This window comes from Onychostoma macrolepis, chromosome 15 (genome assembly GCF_012432095.1).
Source record: "Onychostoma macrolepis isolate SWU-2019 chromosome 15, ASM1243209v1, whole genome shotgun sequence".
In the NCBI taxonomy this organism is placed as follows: domain Eukaryota; kingdom Metazoa; phylum Chordata; class Actinopteri; order Cypriniformes; family Cyprinidae; genus Onychostoma; species Onychostoma macrolepis.
This window is the reverse complement of record NC_081169.1, coordinates 22,617,343-22,636,945: the sequence shown is the minus strand read 5'-3', so window position 1 is coordinate 22,636,945 and position 19,603 is coordinate 22,617,343.

Below are 19,603 nucleotides of genomic sequence, written 5' to 3'. Positions count from 1 at the left end.
GTGAATTGATTTTTGGATTCAAAAACACGTTGGTTTACGAAGCAAACACTAAATTGTCTCGCTGTAGCCTACAGTCATCAGGCTAACGTTACCTACTTAACTTACAGGCTACAACTCTCCCAAGGACAGCTCACAGGTAAACAACTGTATGTTTCAGAGAACAGCAGCAGCTTCTGAAGAAAGGCAGAAGACATCAAATCACTTTACAGAGGCGTATATTAAACCAAATTCCTCTAAAAAATTGGGTTCATAAAAACACTGTCTGTTAGCCATTGACTGAATCGAGTCAGTTAGGCACATGCCTTGTGTTGTGCTGCCTTCGCGTGCTATCGGAATTAAATACGAGTTTCCTAATCGGAAATTGGACGTGAACGTCCTCTCAAGTCGTATTTACTACTGGGGAAATTCAGAAATAAGTTTGATACCCGAGTTTCCGAGTTGGGCGGGTCATAAACTTAAAACATGGTGGAGGGGACAACCATTGCTGCTGTCACTGCTGTTCTCACAACAACTACATCCCTTTGTCTTGTCGCTAAAGTATTGTATTTATAGGCTAGATATGAACGATCATGCGAAGCATATTGTATGTTTTATAAGCAGTGAAATAAGCGTGTATTTGACCGAAATTCCAGAATTGTCAGCGAACTGCATGTACAGCGCGGTGAATGTTTATATGGTTGTCAACCAATGGGATGCTACATTTTATTCTTTCCGACATTAAAGCACTTGAATGCGACAAGCTCGTAATCACGACTTCATAATTAAGTGGGAAATAGGACATTTCCGATAGCACGCGAAGGCAGCATTAGAGCCCAGTTTTAAGCATTGTACATCAACCTCATTTTACTACCTCTGTCTCAACATTTTTTATTTTTGATCGTTTTACTCAAATTTGCCTGCTCTCTTGAGAGCATGTTCAAAAATGTACTTTTAGCTCAGTTTATTACTGCAATTTACTAGTCTTTATTAATATTTTGAGTTGGCTTTTGCTTTTATATGATCAGTTTTCATTTTAATTTTAGTCAAATTTTTGTCATTGTCAATTTTTGTGTGTAAATGTAATTACTTTTTTCAAATTCTTCTTAAATTGTTGAAATATTTCTGTGTATCTTGTTTTTTATTTGTATTTGCATTTTGTTTCAGCTAGTTTTTCATGTAATATTTGTTTTATTTTAATTCAGCTTTTTGATATACGTATATAAATGTCCACATTTACGTTTATGATTTAAAAATGCTTTTCATGAATAGTTAATTGCAGCACCTGTAATTGTACTTTAATTTTAATTTAATGTCAATTATTGAAATAATTGTGCAGCCCATATTTGTACAGACATCTCCTATCTCTTCTCCATCATCCGGTTTCTCCATCATATGTCGATCATCCACCCACTTTCAAGGAGGCATGTGTCTCTCATTCTTGTATTCTGTAATTTCCCCTGAAATGCTATGTTTGAATAGCGTGACCCATAATCCACTGCTCTCATCATACCTAAAATATTGACATTCTCAGCCTAACCACAAATGAAATGAATGTGCATCCTCTTTTTACAGCTCTTCATGTGGCATTAACTCTGCTTTCCTTATGGAGTGGGGGCCTTATGTTTACAGAAGAGGCCCAAGATGTTCCCGTGCCTCGCCTAAGGCTGTTGATTTAAATCCAAATACCATTCTTCAGATACTTCTGCCATTATATCACACAGCCAGTCTGTGTTGTGCATCTGTTCAAGCAGGCTGGCGGAATGGTGTGTGTGCCACCTTACATAAAGGATCCTTCAAATGCACAACCAGTCAACAACGACACATGAGTGCAGCTGTGATGAGGTTCATTCACTTACTGTAAATGTGCAATATCACTCAGTTAATTCAAGTTGCAAAGGAATATGTGAACTGTTGTAAGGTTGTTTTTAATAATAAAACCTTTTAGGTTTTACTCATGCTCATGTTGTCCCAAACCTGTGTGACATGCTTTCTTATGTGGCACACTAAAGGAGATGTTTAGGAGAATGTCTGAGCTCATATTTTCCATGCAATGAAAGTGAATGGTGACCAAGGGTTGTCAAGCTCTGAAACAGACAAAAACAGTGTAAAAAAAAAAAAAATTATGTAGAAATAATGTATAATTTTGACTCATAAATTGCTAAATTTCACAAATAATTATAAAGAAACTGCAAGTAATACACTGAATTAAATATGAAGTTTGAGTAGAAGTATTTAATATAATATTTTCTTATAAAATGTACGGCAATAATCTTTGTTTTATTTACAACACATATTTTTTTACAGTTATGACTCAATTTCAATACTTCCAAAGTCTTTTTGTGAGGAAAATGCAATTCCATTGAAAAATGTAAGTCGAATGGGTTTGGAGCGATGCGAGTAGATGATGATGTAGTTTTTTGTCAATGTTATTTAATGTTTCAGTTCAGGCAAAAGTACAAAAGGTTAGTGAAAGCTTAACTGTTTAAGATCTGATCTGCTAACCCAAAGTCCAAAAGGTTCAAAGCCCGCAAGGTGTGATGCATGAACCAAGAGTTACGGCGATCACCTTTCGCCACTGTGTCCTTGAGCAAAATGCTTAACCCTTACTTTCTTCTGGGGATTTTTTCCTGTTTTAAGCATGCTGGTAGTTCCTATAGATAAATAGGTGTCTGTCTGATGACAAATTGCATTTTACATTAGGTCCCTAAGTCAAGTCGGGTGGAAATCTCCTCCGATGTGTTGAGGATGAGCTGTCACTGTTCAGTCCCTCCAGCCCATCCACTACGGTATGTATGAGCTACATGTTGAAACGTTGCCCTGTTTGCTCAAAGCGTGCTCTGGAATGATTGTCCACTGAATAGATCATGAATTTGATGTTCATTTTCAGCACGCCACCTTGAATCTTTTCTTGGAGTCTTTCCCTGCCAATCGAGAGGATGAAATATGTATCTATGAGAAAAGGCACACTGTATTGTGGTTCTGGAGTTTTATTTATTCAAATTTTGAAGTCCATTAAGATTTTTTTCAATTAATAATGATCATATTTTTACAGTATTTAATTTATATGTAGTAAAACATTCTAAACAAGTAATAAAAAATGTCCTATTCATGCTAAAACTTTGCCATCCAAAAGAGGGTTATTATAATTAAACTAAACTAAAAACTAAAACTAACTTTTAATGTTACTTGCAATTAAACAGTATTTGAAAAAGATTTCAGTTAGTTGCCAAAGCGACATTTCTCATTTTCATTTAATTTAACTTGATTTACTAAAAATAAAAAATATTAATAAAAATATATAGACATATTTAAAAAGACAAAAACAGAGCAAAAGTACTTAAACTTTAGCTAAAATAAAATTGCTGATGCAAAATACAAATACTCAAATACAAACTTTAAAAAAATTAACTCTATGATACTAAAATAACACCAATCCAAAAACTTTCAATCAGTTTTTATTTAGCTAAAGAAAAAGGTAACTGTCAGATGAAGTTTAAAATAAGAAATAGTCACTGAAAGATAAAAAGTCACATTGAAATATATAGTCACAATTTTATCTTTTTTATTTGTAAATATTAAAATATTTCATTAACGTATTTAAGTATATTTATGTTATAAAATTTTATTGTTACACATACAAATCGAAATATGTCACTTTTTACCAATAGATGCACCTAATGGAATTGCAAAATTAATAAGTTTCTCTGTATAATGTAGTTATGTTCAGATTTTGAGGTTTTCATCTTTGCATAATAGATCTATTACTATGCACCAGAGGGCTCTCAGCACCCTTCTGCTTTCAGTGCACATGCTTATATTGTTCAATTTGTGATGGGGTAATGATATTATGACCTGCTTCTGTTAGTATTCTGCATGAATCTGAAATTTTTCAACAATACAGTCTCGCTCCCAAAACATTGTATGCTGCAAAATTGTGAAAATGCTCAAATTTGACCATTGTTTCTGTTCTGCATCTACAGGAACAATAGGATTAATCTGTCCTCTCTGCACTTGCCCAGAGCGCTTGGACCATGTGACAGCAGTCCCAAGTGAATTCCCTTTTTCATATCCATCGACTTCTTATCTTCCATATGGCCTTCCCCTCCTCTGTGTGCTCACACTAATCAGGGATCAGTTTGATTGAAGGGGGTGGTTGTTCTGTTTTTGACACAATGACAACAGTCTAAACACTTCATTGTGTCTAAACAGAGGAGAGATTTCTTCCAGGAGAAGATACTGACGTCAAAAACTGTCACTTCAGTAAAAGGTGGTAAGTAACATATGATTATTATTATAGAGCAAGTGATAATGGATTGAGGAAGGCACTGTTGATGTTTAAACAGCTGTATAATTTGGCACAGTAGATTTTTCTTTGTTAGACTGGAGAAAGTGATACTGAACAAATGTTGTAGGTGTGGCAAATCTAAGTATGGTGAGTGTTTTATTTGAAATGTATCACTTTCTCTGGTTTAATCATGTCAAAGTCAAGTTCAGTGTCTCAGTGGCAATTTTTGTTCCTTGGTGTTAGAGCCAATCAGTGTGCTTTATGCTCTTGTGTGCTTCTTTTATGTAGTTTTTTTGTAACACTGTATAATAAGGTTCTGTATGATAGTTAACACGTTGTCACACATTAGCACATTTTACACCATAAATCTAAAATCATGTATATGTATGTTAGGGCTGTCAAGCAATTAAAAAAAAAAAAAATCACTGAATGGCTCACTCGATTTGTTAAAGGGGTCATATGACGTTACTAAAAAGAACATTATTTTGTGTATTTGGTGTAATGTGTTTACACAGTTTAAGATTCAAAAAACAAATTTTCCATATACCGTAGATTATTGTTGCTCCTTTCTGCCCCGCCTTTCTGAAACGTGTTTATTTTTACAAAGCTCATTGTTCTGAAAAGCACGGTATGCTCTGATTGGTCACCAATCCAGTGCATTGTGATTGGCTGTATGCCTCAAGAATGTTACAGAAATGTTACGCCCCTTACCGTATTTGGAATATCAGCTTCCATGGCGTTCCATTCCTTCTTTCTTTGCTTATACATTAGGGTGGTGTTATGTGAATCTTCCCACACAGTAACGTAGATTTGTGGGGGAGTGTTTGAATGAGGCATTTTAGGAAGGCATGGACGAGTCTTACCTTTTAGAAAGAATATCTCTTTGGGTTTGAGACTTTAATCTTTGCGGCTTTACGGATCTTATCTATGCACGAACACTCCAAAGACAGAGGAAAACATCAAATTGTGTCACATGACCCCTTTAAAAAAATGCAAATTTATTCAATGCCTTTTCGATATTGCTAAACTATGTGATATGATATAAATATAAGACAAAAATCGACCCATGAATTGAATTTTAGAGGCATATAATGGTATTTTAATAGGCTAAAAATATTTCTGTGAATTCAGGGGGTGCTTACACAACACAGTTTTCAACCAAATACGGAAAACTTTTTGTGCGTTTTGGCTGTTCATTTACAAGACAATGGCTTTTTTGGTGGCCTGAAAATACAAACTTTTGAAAATGGGTTTTAAAGGGCAGGTTTTTGAAAACGGTAGCCTACCATTATTGTTTCTGTGTAAACTAAAAAAATGCAGGATTGTGAAAATGCTGACGTAATGCGAATACATATTATTTGCGCAAGCACGAAGTGACATCACCAACTACTGGTCAGCATGCATCATACAGAGTTTTTAGCCATTCCCGTGGATCCGTGTGAACAGGGAATGTTTTGACAGCGTTGTCATCTGTTTTTTGTTGCTGTTGTTTAAATGTACCCTCAGAGAGACAGGCCGTCTGATAATAAGTGCGAGAGGAAGTGCCAAAAAATGTATCGTTCCTGCACGTACTGTATGTGTGCTCTACAAGATAAAAACTGTTTGTGCTGTAAGTGAACCCACTGAAGCATGAAGCACACTGAGATGTGGTCTCAGGTGGAGAAGGTGCTCCTCTCATTAAAACACAGCAAATGAAACCGCAAATTTAATGACCACGTTCACCTTCCCATGCTCCGCTTATTTAATCGCAGAGAACTAGCCTCATAATGAAACTCTGCGTGATACAATCGATTTGCCACCTTATTGCAAATCACATCAAGAGACCTCTTTATTTCTTTTTATTCTCAGCTAGCATCTTGTTTTATGTGGGTTCGGTTTCAAACTGTTCGCTCATTAGGAGTGGTGAGTCACGCCGTTGCTTTGATACACATGAGAGAGAGGCAGCTGTCTTGTTCAGTTGGTGCGGATGAGTGTGGCTGGTTTGGTGGATGGAACAATAGAACAGACAGGTGCTGGTACAACTGCGCTCCTGGCACTCATTGCCTGGCAGATCCGCCTCAGTCTCACACACGCTGCATCTCAATGCCTCCCCCACCAGGCCTTTCTATGGCCCCTCAGACGGTCAGGCAGAGCCAATAAATCTGGCTGAACATTCATGCACTGTTGTTTTGTTGGCCTGGATTTTTTTTTTTTTTTTTAATAAGATGTTTCTATTTGGAAACACTCACAGTGAGACGAGTGGGACGAGATGTTTATTAAAGGAAGAGTTCACCCAAAAATAAAAAGTCTGTCATTTAATTACTCATCCTCATGTTTTTTTTTTTTCAAGAATGAACATGCTTTTCTTCTCTGTACTCCTTAAAATTCAAATATGTTTTGTAAAAACAAAAAGTCAAATATCGTGCCATATAGTTTTATCGTGCTGTATAGTGCTATATACTATAAAGTTTCTTGTGTTCATCAAGGCTGCATTTATTTGATTACAAATACAGGAAAGACAGTAATATTGCTAGATTATTAAAATGTAATTTTAATTTTTTTTAAATATAATTTATTTATGTGATGCAAAATAGAAATCCTTTGTAACATTATACACTACCACTCAGAAGTTAGGGGTCAATACATTTTTTTTTCTTTTTTGAAAGAAATTAATACTTTTATTCATCAAGGATGTTAAATCGATAAAGTGATTAAAGTAAAGACTTACATTGTTAGAAAAGATTTCTATTTTGAATAAATGCTGTTCATTAAAAAATTTTATTCATCAAAGAATCAAAGAGGTTCCAAAAAAATATTAAGCAGCACAACTGTTACCAACACTGATAATAAATCAGCATATTAGAATGAACACAACCAAAAAATTATTTGAGTTTAGTGAGGGAGTTTTTTTGACTTCATTCAAAGGAACTGATTCATAACAGTCATTTGTTCATGAAACGGATATCATGGCCAAAAATACATTTAAAATGTTACCTTTTGTGTTCTGCAGAATAAAGAAAGTCATACAGATTTGAAACAACATAAGACTTTAAAGAGCATATGCAAATTGCCCATAGGAAAAATGTATTGCTCAGTGGTTGCTTTTCCTAAGCTCAGGAGACTTAGATGAGATTCTCATATATCTCTCATTTTAGTCTCAACAGTGTCTCAGATGTTTCTCCTAAAATTCCTCAGGAGAAATAAAAGTAGACACAACTGAGACCTGAGAAAGTTCTGAAAGAAAGGAACCCAAAATGACAATGGGAGAGAAACATGGGAGATCTCTTTATTGTCTTGCTGTATTCTCTTGCAAGACTCCATTATAAAAAATGTTTACTGCTCAGAGGTTCCTTTTTTGTTTACAATGGGGTTTTTCACATTTAGTGGTCAGGACAGTAGGAGTACAGACAGGAAATGATTCAACAGGTGAGAATTGAATTGAACAGGGGCAAGTACCTTTAGCTGGGATTCGATCCCATGGTGTAGTTGTGCCTTCACGTCAATGTGCTGCCCACAAGGCAATGTCTCTGACAGAAGTTACTCTACGCTCAGGATACTAAGGGGTGATTCTCTTATGTCTCATTGAGATATCAGCTTTGTCTTAAAGATGTCTTCAGTTTTATTTTAGTAGAAACGTTAAACTTTTACTAATATTGTAAATACTAAAACTATAATTTAAATAGCATTAAACATTTCAGAAAATCAAGGGTTACTAGTTTAAATGTTTAAATTTATCTTCAATGTCCAGCATTGTATATACACTACATTTTCCAAACACACTAGAAAGGACTTACAAGTGCAAGATGTTTAGTATAAGAGCAATACCTTTTTTAAACAAATGTAACACTAGTGTGCCAGTGTTTTTTTGTTTTTGTTTCTTTGTTTAGCATTAAAATTTTGTCTTGTACAGCCCGTTTTTGCATGCATGTAAATATAGGTTATGGTTTCCTCTGTTAAGTCATTGTGCAATAAAACTGTCTACATAAAACAACTTCAAATATGACAATGCATGTATTGTCTTGTGGATAAATAGCATTGAAGCTAACCAGAGGGAAGAAAATAAAATTAAAAAGGGATCTCTTTAACATTTCAAATATTTCTCCTAGACAGAAATACAGAGTTCTGGCATGAAACTCCAGATGGCGCAGTCCAATAGGTCTAACTCAATCTGAACTAATGACATTATTATCACATGGCACAGCTGACTGGTTTTCTCCAGCATCAGTAGCCAATGAGCTCTCTGCTCAATATTCAAATACCTGGCTTTTGTTTTCTGTAGCAGTTTGGCAGCACACTTCAGAAACACCTCCACCTTCCCCAGCTCCACCTATATAGATCTGCTACAGGGTGATTCATGTATGCTATATGGGGTTATTCATATGTGTTATATGCGCAGCAGCAGTATTTCCTACATGTTGTGGATGTTTTGGCAGTATCAAGTCTCGGTACTTACTCTGCCGCAGCAGCGTAGCAGATCTATTCTGCCAAGACCAAATACATTAACATTGTCATGTACATTACTATGCCAATCCCTCAGAGAGTTGTCATGGCAGAAATGAGGTTACTTTAAGACTGATTGGAAACTTTTGCTTGGGTCTCCTTCTTCTCAAACTTATCTCCTGAGACAAAAACTCTTGACACTCTCACAGTGGTCTCCTTTAAAGGTTTAGAAGAGATCTCAACCACTTAACACAATGTGCTCAGATTTTTCTCCTAATCTAAAGACGCTGTTTCAAACAAGATCTCAACAACATCACAGACTGTGTTCAGATATTTCTTTTTTGTCAGAGACTCTGGATCTCACATTTGTCTCTTTTAAAGCTTTAGAAGAGATCTCAACAACATCACACACTGTGCTCAGATTTTTCTCCTTGGCTAGAGACTATGGATCTCTCACATTTGTCTCTTTTAAAGCTTTAGAAGAGATTTCAACAACATTAGTGCTCAGATTTTTCTCCTACACTAAAGACTCAGGAACTTTCACATTTGTCTCCTCTAAATTTCTGAAGTGATCTCAATAACTTTACAAAGTGTGCACCAAGTGAAATGCCTCAATAAGAGCTCAAACATTTCTACCATATAACATGTATTAATAATCAAATTATTCCATTAATATTCAAGACTGAGTCATAAGCCATGTATGTGCCTTTCAGCAAAGAAAGCTCCAGGGTTACATTTTCTGTAAATTTTGTTGTTTTCCATTTTCTGTTGTTTTCCAACAACAAATTATGTGCCTATGTACATAAACGTTGTCCTAAAAAGTAACATTATCCTTATTTCTGCATAATTTCTCTCTCAATATAGCCTTTAACTATGAATTTATGATTTTTCCCCTTTATTTAGTGCCTTTCAAATACTTGACTTGCCTTTCAAAAAGCTTCACAGGAGACAAATATGAGACCTCCAGCTTATTTACCTAAAGAGAAATATCTAAGCACAGCGTGTGATGTTGTTGAGATCTCTAATCTAAACTTTTGAGGAGACAAATGTGAGATATCCAGAGTCTCTAGCTAAGGAGGAAAATCTGAGCACATTGTGTGTGATGATGTTGAGATCTCTTCTAAAACTTTAAAGGAGACCATTGTGAAAGTGTTAGAGGTTTTTGTCTCAGGAGACAAGTTTGAGAAGCAGGAGACTCGAGCAAAAATCTTAAAGTAAACTCATTTCTGTCTAGGAGAAATATTTGAAATGTTAAAGAGATCTCACTTTTGATTTTTCTTTCCTATGCGTGGTGCTCTCTTGAATAATGTGGTGTGTATACCTTTATTTATATGCCCTCTTTTTCAAAACATCAGCAGTATTTAACCCACAAAGCCTTGAAAGCCACCTTGTGCTATTTTAAGCTGTGAAAGAAAACATTACCGTATCGTCTCAATGTCTACATGAGGTGGAAACAGTGACCTTTGGTTTCATTTTTGTATGCCTTTACCCTTATCAGGGTTTTTATCGATGTTAAGCACAACAGAGTGCTACTCGCTTGTGTTTTCTGATGCACCCGAATGTTTCTTATAGATTTAATTGATTGATGGATTTTTTGATTGTAGATTAACAGTTGCCACACATACTAAAGCCTGATGAATTTGTAAGTAATTTGGAAATGAAATCTACAGAGCAAGTTCAATTGACTCGTGCAGACTCTTCATTCATATGTCTTTACCTGGGCATCACTGGATTTAAATGTGACTCAGCTGATCAGCGGCCAACCACTTCATGCTTTAATGAAGATTCATTGTGGGCTGAAAAGCGTGTTACAAGTGTGCACAGCTGTGAGTGGGACCCTGTTGAAACAAGCTTGGCCTTTGTGAACCCCGCAGAAGCTGAAGCTGAAGTTATCAGCTGCTTGTCTAATCAGACACCTCCTATGACCTCTCGCGCTACTGTTATTGAGTCATTAAGAAAGAGAGATGCATGTGTTGCCAACATGACTCAGTGGCTAACATGAATGTCTTGAATTTCCTGTCCAGGCTGACATCTGTGTTTATAACTATGGATGGAACACATTGGTTCATTGCTAATATAAAAATAACCTTGTTTCCAGGCATTTCTGAAGTCAAATTTCAGTTGAAACCAGTGAGGACCAATGAGCTTTCTATTTATGTCAATGGCAGTTGCTTGGTTGAACAGAACATTTTGAGCCAAATTAGAGAAAAAGTCAATTTAATGCCTTTCATACCCCTCCAAAAACAGGTATTGCTAAAACACTTCCGCAATATTTGCAAGATAAATTGTATGGTTTAGCCAACCGTCCGTGGGCAGATTTTGGTTACCTCTAATGCTGCCTTGTCAAATTTGGTGAACCTGCTATACATCTTTAGCTGTTTATATAAAACCCAAAATGCTTTCTAGACTGTGAAACAGAGGAGTTTAGATGCCACCAGAGTAAATCTAGACATTATAGTTAATGCTCTCTCTGTGTTCATTTAGCTTATGTTATTTTGCTCTGGAAAATGAAATTCGCTGTTGGAGTTAGATTTATTATGATGTTTGTAATTTAAGAATATTTTGTTGCATATAAAAAAGTAAATAATGAAATGTAACACAAAACTCTGGTGTTGGCCATAGCAGCCCATGTTCCCCACGTCTGCCGCTGCCTTTCAGTAAAAGGAATTTGCTCCCTGATTTTGCCCACCGACTGAGCAAGTTAAGGCAGGTGAGGCTGGAGTGTGTTTGTAAGGTGAATTAATTTGCTCTTCATTCCATTGAATATTCCTGACGTGCTGCGTTTTTTGCTGACGAACACCTCAGAGGTCACATAAACACACGTAACCGCTCCGCACGCCATATCTAGCTGATAATCACAGGGAGACTCTGATTTACACTGCTGAAATAACAGGGTTTCTGACAGGTTTCTGCTGTCATGACTCTTGTGTTGATAATCAGAGTCAGTACTTGAACGTCCGTCATCACACACAGTCATCCACTCATAAAAGACGGCTGCTGTGTGCAACAAACAAACATGCTCAAAGCAGTGTCACGTGGTGGACGTGTTTGTTTGGGGTTTTTCAGTCCAGTGCAAATTCTTGATTAATTTGAGGTTACGTGGTTTCCCAATTAAAGGAGATACCATTTAACTAAGACAATGAACAAGCAACCAACACTTTTTATTGCTATTACAATACTTGTTAAGTAAGTATATAAATATTTTTTCTTCATATTTATTAGTTGACAAATGTCATCAACTTTACACATTTTTATACATTTTGTTCAAATAAGCACATTTTATATATTTATTTATTCATTTATCTGTTCATTTATTCTTTGATAAATTCCTGTTCATTTTTGTGTGTATTTATCTATCTGTCTTTTGTCTCGTATTTGTTCTTTTGTCTATTTTATTAACAGTCACTTTGCTTTTTGGACCATTAATCAACAAATCCTCTGTAAACATTTTAGGTATAAAGGTAATAGTGCTCACTATAAAAACACCATGCTCACATATTTCAGTTTGAATGTAACATTGTTTTTCCATCCATTTCCGCAGAGCTTTTATGAACATGATAGATGAATGTTATTGTGTTGACAGGATAATCAGCCAATCAAAGCAATGTGAATGTCAAATTTACACGATCCCTTAGGAACCTTTGAGAACAAAGCAAGCTTGTGGAAAGCAAATGTCTGATAATGGTTGCAAATTTTGTTCATGGGACAGAAATTTTCATAATGCACTCTTAAAAATAAATGTATTGACATTGATTGTTCTATTGAGAACCTTTTACATCCATAGAGTCTTTCCATGAAAAAGGGTTCTTTAGTTTATCAAGAAAATATGGTTCTTTTAAGAACTGTTGACTGAAAGTTTCTTTAGGGAACCAAACATGGTTCTTCTAAGGCATCGCTGCAAAATCACCAATTTGGAACTGTTGTTTTTACTGACTTTATTTATGTATTTTTATGCAGCACGACTCGTAGGAAATGTTGCTGACTAAAGTACTAGTGGTCTGATCTATTCCTGCAGCGTTTGCTCTTTTAGTCCTTTTGTTTCCGAAACATTTTCCTGTTGTTCTGTTTAAACCTGGGTGTTTTCAGCTGGTGCCAGAGGGGCGTCTGTAGGCCCCCACGGTTCCCTGCTATTGGTTTTGCAATGAATCTGGAAATCTATAAACCTCAAAAGCACAAATGAGGGAAAATATCAACACTGAGGTTTCTTATAATCCCCTTGGGAAGTCACCAACCAATCATGCTGTCACGAAAATAGGAGCGAGTCCGCCGCACAGCCGGAGCGATGACACTCTGGTTATTCATAAATCTGTGGAATGTTGTCATCTATTGCCACATGGCCTAAAATATGGGCGAAATTCTTAAAATATGGGACGCTGGAGATTTAATGGAATGTAAATGTAAACCCCAACCAGTATTTAAGACCTGAGATATTTCAAAAATGTTTCTGCATAAATGTGTCATGCAGAAATACTGCTAACAGGAAAATCTACTGATAGACACACAATGGGGCTTTGTAAGATCAGCAAACTGGTACGCTTACTGAACGCTCGTTAGCATTAGTGTTATTGCTAGCTTTTTGAAGGGAACTAATCTTTTTGCAAGTCAGCAACAAATGCTTGTAATACTAATAATTCTCCAGCATTGCTCGTCAGGGAAAACTTTGGGTCCGCTGAGCAGATGGACTCAAACTGAGAGATGCCAGTTAAAGACATGAGGTTGATCAGTCAGCACGATCTCCTGATGGGACTTCTGTGATGCCATATGTATCAGATCTTCACTGATGTGCTTTCTACAAAACTGGCTGCTTTTTCTTTCATTTACTTTTCATTATTTGATTACATAATTTACCATTGTTTTAATAAAAGTTGCGATTTTTATTTATTTATTGAAATTGTAGCTAGAGGAAAAAGCCTGTAGGCGAAAAAAGGCAGAAACACTTAATGATACACTGGGCTCAATCAGACTATCCACGAACAGGGATATAAAAATACGGATTTACGATCTGTAGTTTTCACAAAAGTCCTGGAGCTTTTATGAGTCTTACGTAATCTGGTGGAAATTTGCTGACAAATAAATGGGGACGTCTTGGTGCAGGTAACAAAGAAAAATAATAAACATTGTTTATTTACTTATACTACCAACATGGTAAAAAGACAAACCAGGGGCCTGTTTCATAAAACAAGTTTACCAAATAAACCAGGCTTATTTCAGTTAGTCTGACTTATTTTGAACCAAATCAACTGACAATAAGTCAGACTAACTGAAATAAACCTGGCTTATTTGGTAAACTTGTTTTATGAAACAGGCCCCTGGTTGAAAATTGGCAAACAAAAAAAAAAATTAAATTAAATAAATAAATTAAAATAATACATAAATAAATAATAATAAAAATAATGAATTCTGAAAGACTTTTTTTGGGGGGTCAAAAGCCAACATTCATTATAATAGATCCCATTTATAATTATATGGCTTGTTGTTCAATAAAAACTTCCAAACATCTTTGAAATAAGGCTTCACCTGAGAAATAATATTTATTTTATTTTTAATAATTTTATGGGTATTTTTGTTTTAATGTTTTACTAGCGTTCTCTATTTTAAATACTTTACTTCTTATTTATTCTAAAAAAAATTACCCTCTAACACTAGTGTTCCCTATTCTTTTTCTATTCTTTTGAATTGTTTTCTTTTTATTTATTATTAAAAAAAACCTTGCTATGTGTACTGCGTTAGACTAACCGAGACTTGTCATAGCACTTACATATTATTGCTCTTTTGTTGGTTTAAATTGCTTATATTGTCTTCATCGCATTGGATAAAAGAAAAAAACAAGGAAAAGATACCCAGTACAATATGATTTGCAGTGTACATATTCCAAGTAGTGGTTCTTTAAAGAGGCCTGAAAGGGCGCTGTGATTCCTCTTGTTGCAATGTCTTGATCTTCAGTTTTGGAATCATAAACATTTTTCAAATCCTTCCTGCACGCTCATGTTGTATGTATGAATCCTTGATGTATTCAGCAGCAAATAGATGGCATCTCCGCACCTTTTCTTGTACCTAAGTCATGTACGACAACCCTTAGCCACATGTTTAGCAACTGCTTAGAGAACAAAGTGAGAACTTTGATCCATTGCCTCTTTTTGAGTCTGACAGCCTTAGCTAATGCGAAACCCAAGGCTGATGAGTTAGTTGCCCCCGAGGGCATTAAGTTAGATTTATAAGGATGGGTCGAGTGTCTTGGGGCACAGACAGAACCGGAGCGCGAGGTGAGGAGATAATGCAGAACACCTGCCTAGGCTTTCTGGAATGTCGGGAATCTGTCAGAGAATTGAAACGGAATGGGAATATTGAGTCAAAGATGAAGGCATTGCTGGAATGTTTTAACAAGTTGCATTGCTGGGGTGTTTTTTATTCATTTTTTGTGTTTTTTTTTTTTTCTTTTGAGCCAGTTTTATGTTACGTAAGTGTCTGGATTTCAAGGTTTAGTGTGGGATGAGGTTGGTTGGAAGCGCTGGAGGTTAAATGCCATTTGAGCATGAAAATATTGTGCAAAACATTCACTATTATTTTCCAATCACTCATCTGTTTTCTCAGTGATTGATGTTGGAGTATTGTAAAAGCCCACGGTTGGAGTATTGCCAGATTGTCCCTTTCTTCACCTATGATTTAATACTATAAACGCACCAACGCTCCAGTGTCGCCCACTATATTCAGACATACCTGCCTCTGTCTCTCTGTTAACACTGTTAGCTTCATAATCTTCGCTTGGAAAAGAGTAAATAATAACACAATAGCACCATTTCCACATTAATCTATGGAATGCTGCTTGGCAAATGCTTTGACTTTTTTCGAGTTAAAGTCTCCTGCTCTGGCTTGTTGTGATTTGAACTTTATTATTATTATTAGCACTCTGACGTATAAATTTGGATTTTTAATGCTTATTAAAATGCAATGTAACTTCTTTTTTTTATGGGCATTTGTGTTTCAAATTAACACTCTATCTCATTTATACTCATGCATAGATATCACTATAATAAGACGACTGAGATGTACTTTGCGAAAAGGTACAGGCCCGATCTGGGCTGCATTGAGGTATGTAAATATTTTTAGATTTAACGAGATGCATCCTGCTTGAGGTGTTGTCATATTTTATGGCAGATTGTGGGGGTTGGTATATGGATCATGGTGGATGTGTCTATATGGCTGACAGCCATATATAAGATAGTAGGAATAATGCTCTTCTAGGGCTTCATTTATAAAAAAAAAAAATACTAGAACCAAATGTTGTTGTTTTTTTGACATATGGCTCTGTTAACAATTCTTCAACGTCTGCATTTTTCTGCAGACAGAACACTTGGGAATTCAGTAAGAATGAATTGTGTCGCTTGTTATAGCAAGTGTTCGAGTATCCGATTCACTAAAGAAATGATGCAATTCAGTAAATGTGTTTACATCTCATTTTATGCACATCTCTTCTTACTGAGTTAGAAATGGCTCTTCCTCAAGCATGCACGCATGGTTTTTAATGAACATTTTGGAGATTTTATGTGCAGCTTGCATCAGGAATTTTAATGTGATATCCCAAAATTCATGTAGAAAAGCATGAATTTAAACCCAGCTAACGCATTTTTTGACAGTAAATTATTCTTAAGAGCCAGTTCTTTGTAAAGGAATAGTTCTCCCAAATATGAAAATGTGCTGAAAATGTTTTCACCCTGAGGCCATCCAAGATGAAGACAGATTTTGAGAAATGTAGCATTACATCCCTTGCTCATCGATGTATCCTCTTTAGTGAATGGGTGCCGTCAGAGTCCAAACAGCTAATAAAATTATCACAATAATCCACAAGTAATCCACACAATTTGTGAAGTAAAAAGCTGCATCTTCTAAGAAACAAATTCACCATTAAGGTGTTTTAAATTGAAACCATTTCTTTTGAACAAAATAAGAGTTCATAAATCATAATAATGCCAATGCCAAAAATAATTCCAGTGGAATATGTCCATCCCCTGTTGTCCTTTCACATCAAAATCCACTACATATTTGTTTAGAATTTTTTTTTTTACTGTTTTCACTTGTAAACTGTGCTTGATCTTTGCATATTTCTCTCCTGATTCAGATAAGACTACTTTACGACTGGAGAAAGCAATATTATGTATAGAGGACTCCTTTCAGCTGAAAAAAATTGGTTTGAAGTTAAACATGTCTTAATGAAGTTGTTTATTACAAACATGCAGCTTTTCACTTCATAAGACTTTAATTGATGGACTGGAGTCGTGTGGATTACTCGTGGATTATTGTGATGTTTTTATCAGCTGTTTGGACTCTCATTCTGATGGCACCCATTCACTGATTCATTGGTGAGCAAGTGATGTAGTACTAAAAATCTGCAAAACTCATCTAAAGTGCTGCTCACTAATATTGGCACCCTTGGTAAATATGAGCAAAGGCGGCTGTGAAAATAAATCCGTATCATTTATCTTTTTGATCTTTCATTCACAAAATCCACAAAATTCAAAATTTTCATTGAAGTAAAACAATTGAAAGTGGGGGAAACTCACATTATGAAATAAATGTTTTTACTTGTTGGCTACCATTATTGGCACCCATAGAAATTCTAATGAGAAAAATATCTCTGAATCCTATTCATATTTAATTTTTTTTTAGCACAACAGGGTGATTATGAACATGAAATTGTCCAGCTATGACTTCTTTTTCCACAAGATTATAAATCTGTGGAACACAAAAGGCCAGATTCCCTTAATCGTCCATCACAAGGAGTAAAACCAAAGAATATAGTTCTAATGTGCAGAACAAGATTGTTTAGCTTCACAAAACAAAAAGTGGCTGTAAGAAAATAGCTAAAGCATTGAAAATCCCCATTTCCATCATCAGGGCAATAATTAAGAATTTCCAATCAACTAAAAATGTTACGAAACTGCCTGGAAAAGGTTGTGTGTCTATATCGTCCTAATGCACGGTGAGGAGGAGAGTTTGAGCGGCTAAAGACTCTCCAAGGACCACAGCTGGAGAATTGCAGAGATTAGTTGAATCTTGGGGTCAGAAAGCTTAAAAAAATAATATATCAAACAGCCCCTACATCACCACGTGTTGTTCAAATGGGTTTCAAGAAAAAAACTCCTGGCTCATCCAAAAACAAACTCCAGCATATTCAGTTATCAGACACGACTGGAACTTCAAATGGGACTGGCTTCTATGGTCAGATGAAACTAAAAAAAGAGCTTTTAGGCAGCAAACCCACCAGATGGGTTTGGTGAACACAGGGATAAAAAGTACCCCATTTCCACGTTTAAATATACTGCTGGATCTTTAATGTTTTGGGCCTATTTTTCTGCCGGAGCTCCTGGACACCTTGTTCAGATACATGGCATCATGGATTCTATCAAATACCAACAGATAAAAAATCTAAACTTGACTGCCTCTGTTAGAATGGACCATGTTCGGATCTTCCATCAAGACAATGATCCAAAACAAACATCAAAATCAACACAAAAATGTGTCACTGAGTACAAAATGAATCTTTTACCATGGCCGTCCCAGTCCTCTGACCTGAACCCTGTAGAAAATGAGTGGTGAACTGAAGAGAAGAAGCACCAACATGGAGCTGTGAATCTGAAAGATCTGGAGAGACTCTGGATGAAGGAATGGTCTCTGATCTCTTATCAGGTGTTCGCCAAACTATTCAGGCATTATAGGAGAAAACTCAGAGCTGTGTTCTCTTTGGAAAAGGACGTTGCAATTATTGGGTGCCAATAACCGTGGCTAACGTGAACTAGAGAAAAAAATTTCATAATGGGAATTTCCTCCTACTTTCCATTGATTTACTTTAATGAAAGGTTAGAATTTTGTAAATTTTTAGAATGAAAGATCAAAAGGATAAGCAATGCAGATTTATTTTCACAGCCACCTTTGCTCATATTTACCAAGGGTGCCAATATTAGTGAGCAGTACTTTTTTTTTTTTTTTAGCCAATTTTCATTTTTAGTGAACTGTTCCCTTATTGAATTGGTCAAAATGACTCCAAGTTTATTTTGGTCTAATGGCTTGACTAATTCATTTTTGAAAGCATAAATATGATGTTATTTCCCAATATGAGTTCTCTGATCTGATTTAAAATCTGTCAGAAATAACTGACATAACTGGACATGGGCATTCAGAATGCTGTACAGGTCATTTAATAATTGATCTTCTCAATGAGAGGAGCACTACAGAAGCACAACTCTATGAGGCATTCGGTGGATTTGTGTTATAGCGGTTCTACAGAGAGAGAGCTCCTTGTCTTCTCGGCCACAAATCTAACAGAGAATCCAAGAAACAGAGCTGCTTTTCAGCACTGGAGGAAAGAGATCAGAAGAGAGCCTCTTTGGCTGAGCTACATGAAGATCCAGCTGTGTTTAAGCCGGACCCCCACAGCGCAAAGAAGGGTCACCTCACCTCCAGGGCTCCACCGCTGCAAATAAAGACATCCATTCACACAGTCCTGCCAATCGCTCAGCCTGCTGCTGCTTTTCATCTGCTGCCCTTGTGGTGATCCCATGTAGTACAGACTGGTGGTGACATAAGCCCTCTCTTTTTGAGAAGGTCTTGCTTTTTTCTTGCTCGAGCGCCTTTGAAGATTATGGAGCCTCAGAGTCAATTTTGGCAGCACCCATGGCAATGCTGAGCCGGCTTTGGCCGCCGTTCAGCGTTTCTTTATTTCATTTATTTAGTTGGTAATGAATTATGAGGGTTATTACCATGCCTAATAATATCAAATGGGGATTTTAAAAAGAAAACACTTCCATTTGATGGAAGTATGCACTAAAAGATTGGACATTTTGCTTTTAGAATCAAATTATGCTTTGGCTAAAGAGCATTGTGGATCATTCTTTCTGCTCTTAGTGTGAACCAACCACTAACCGT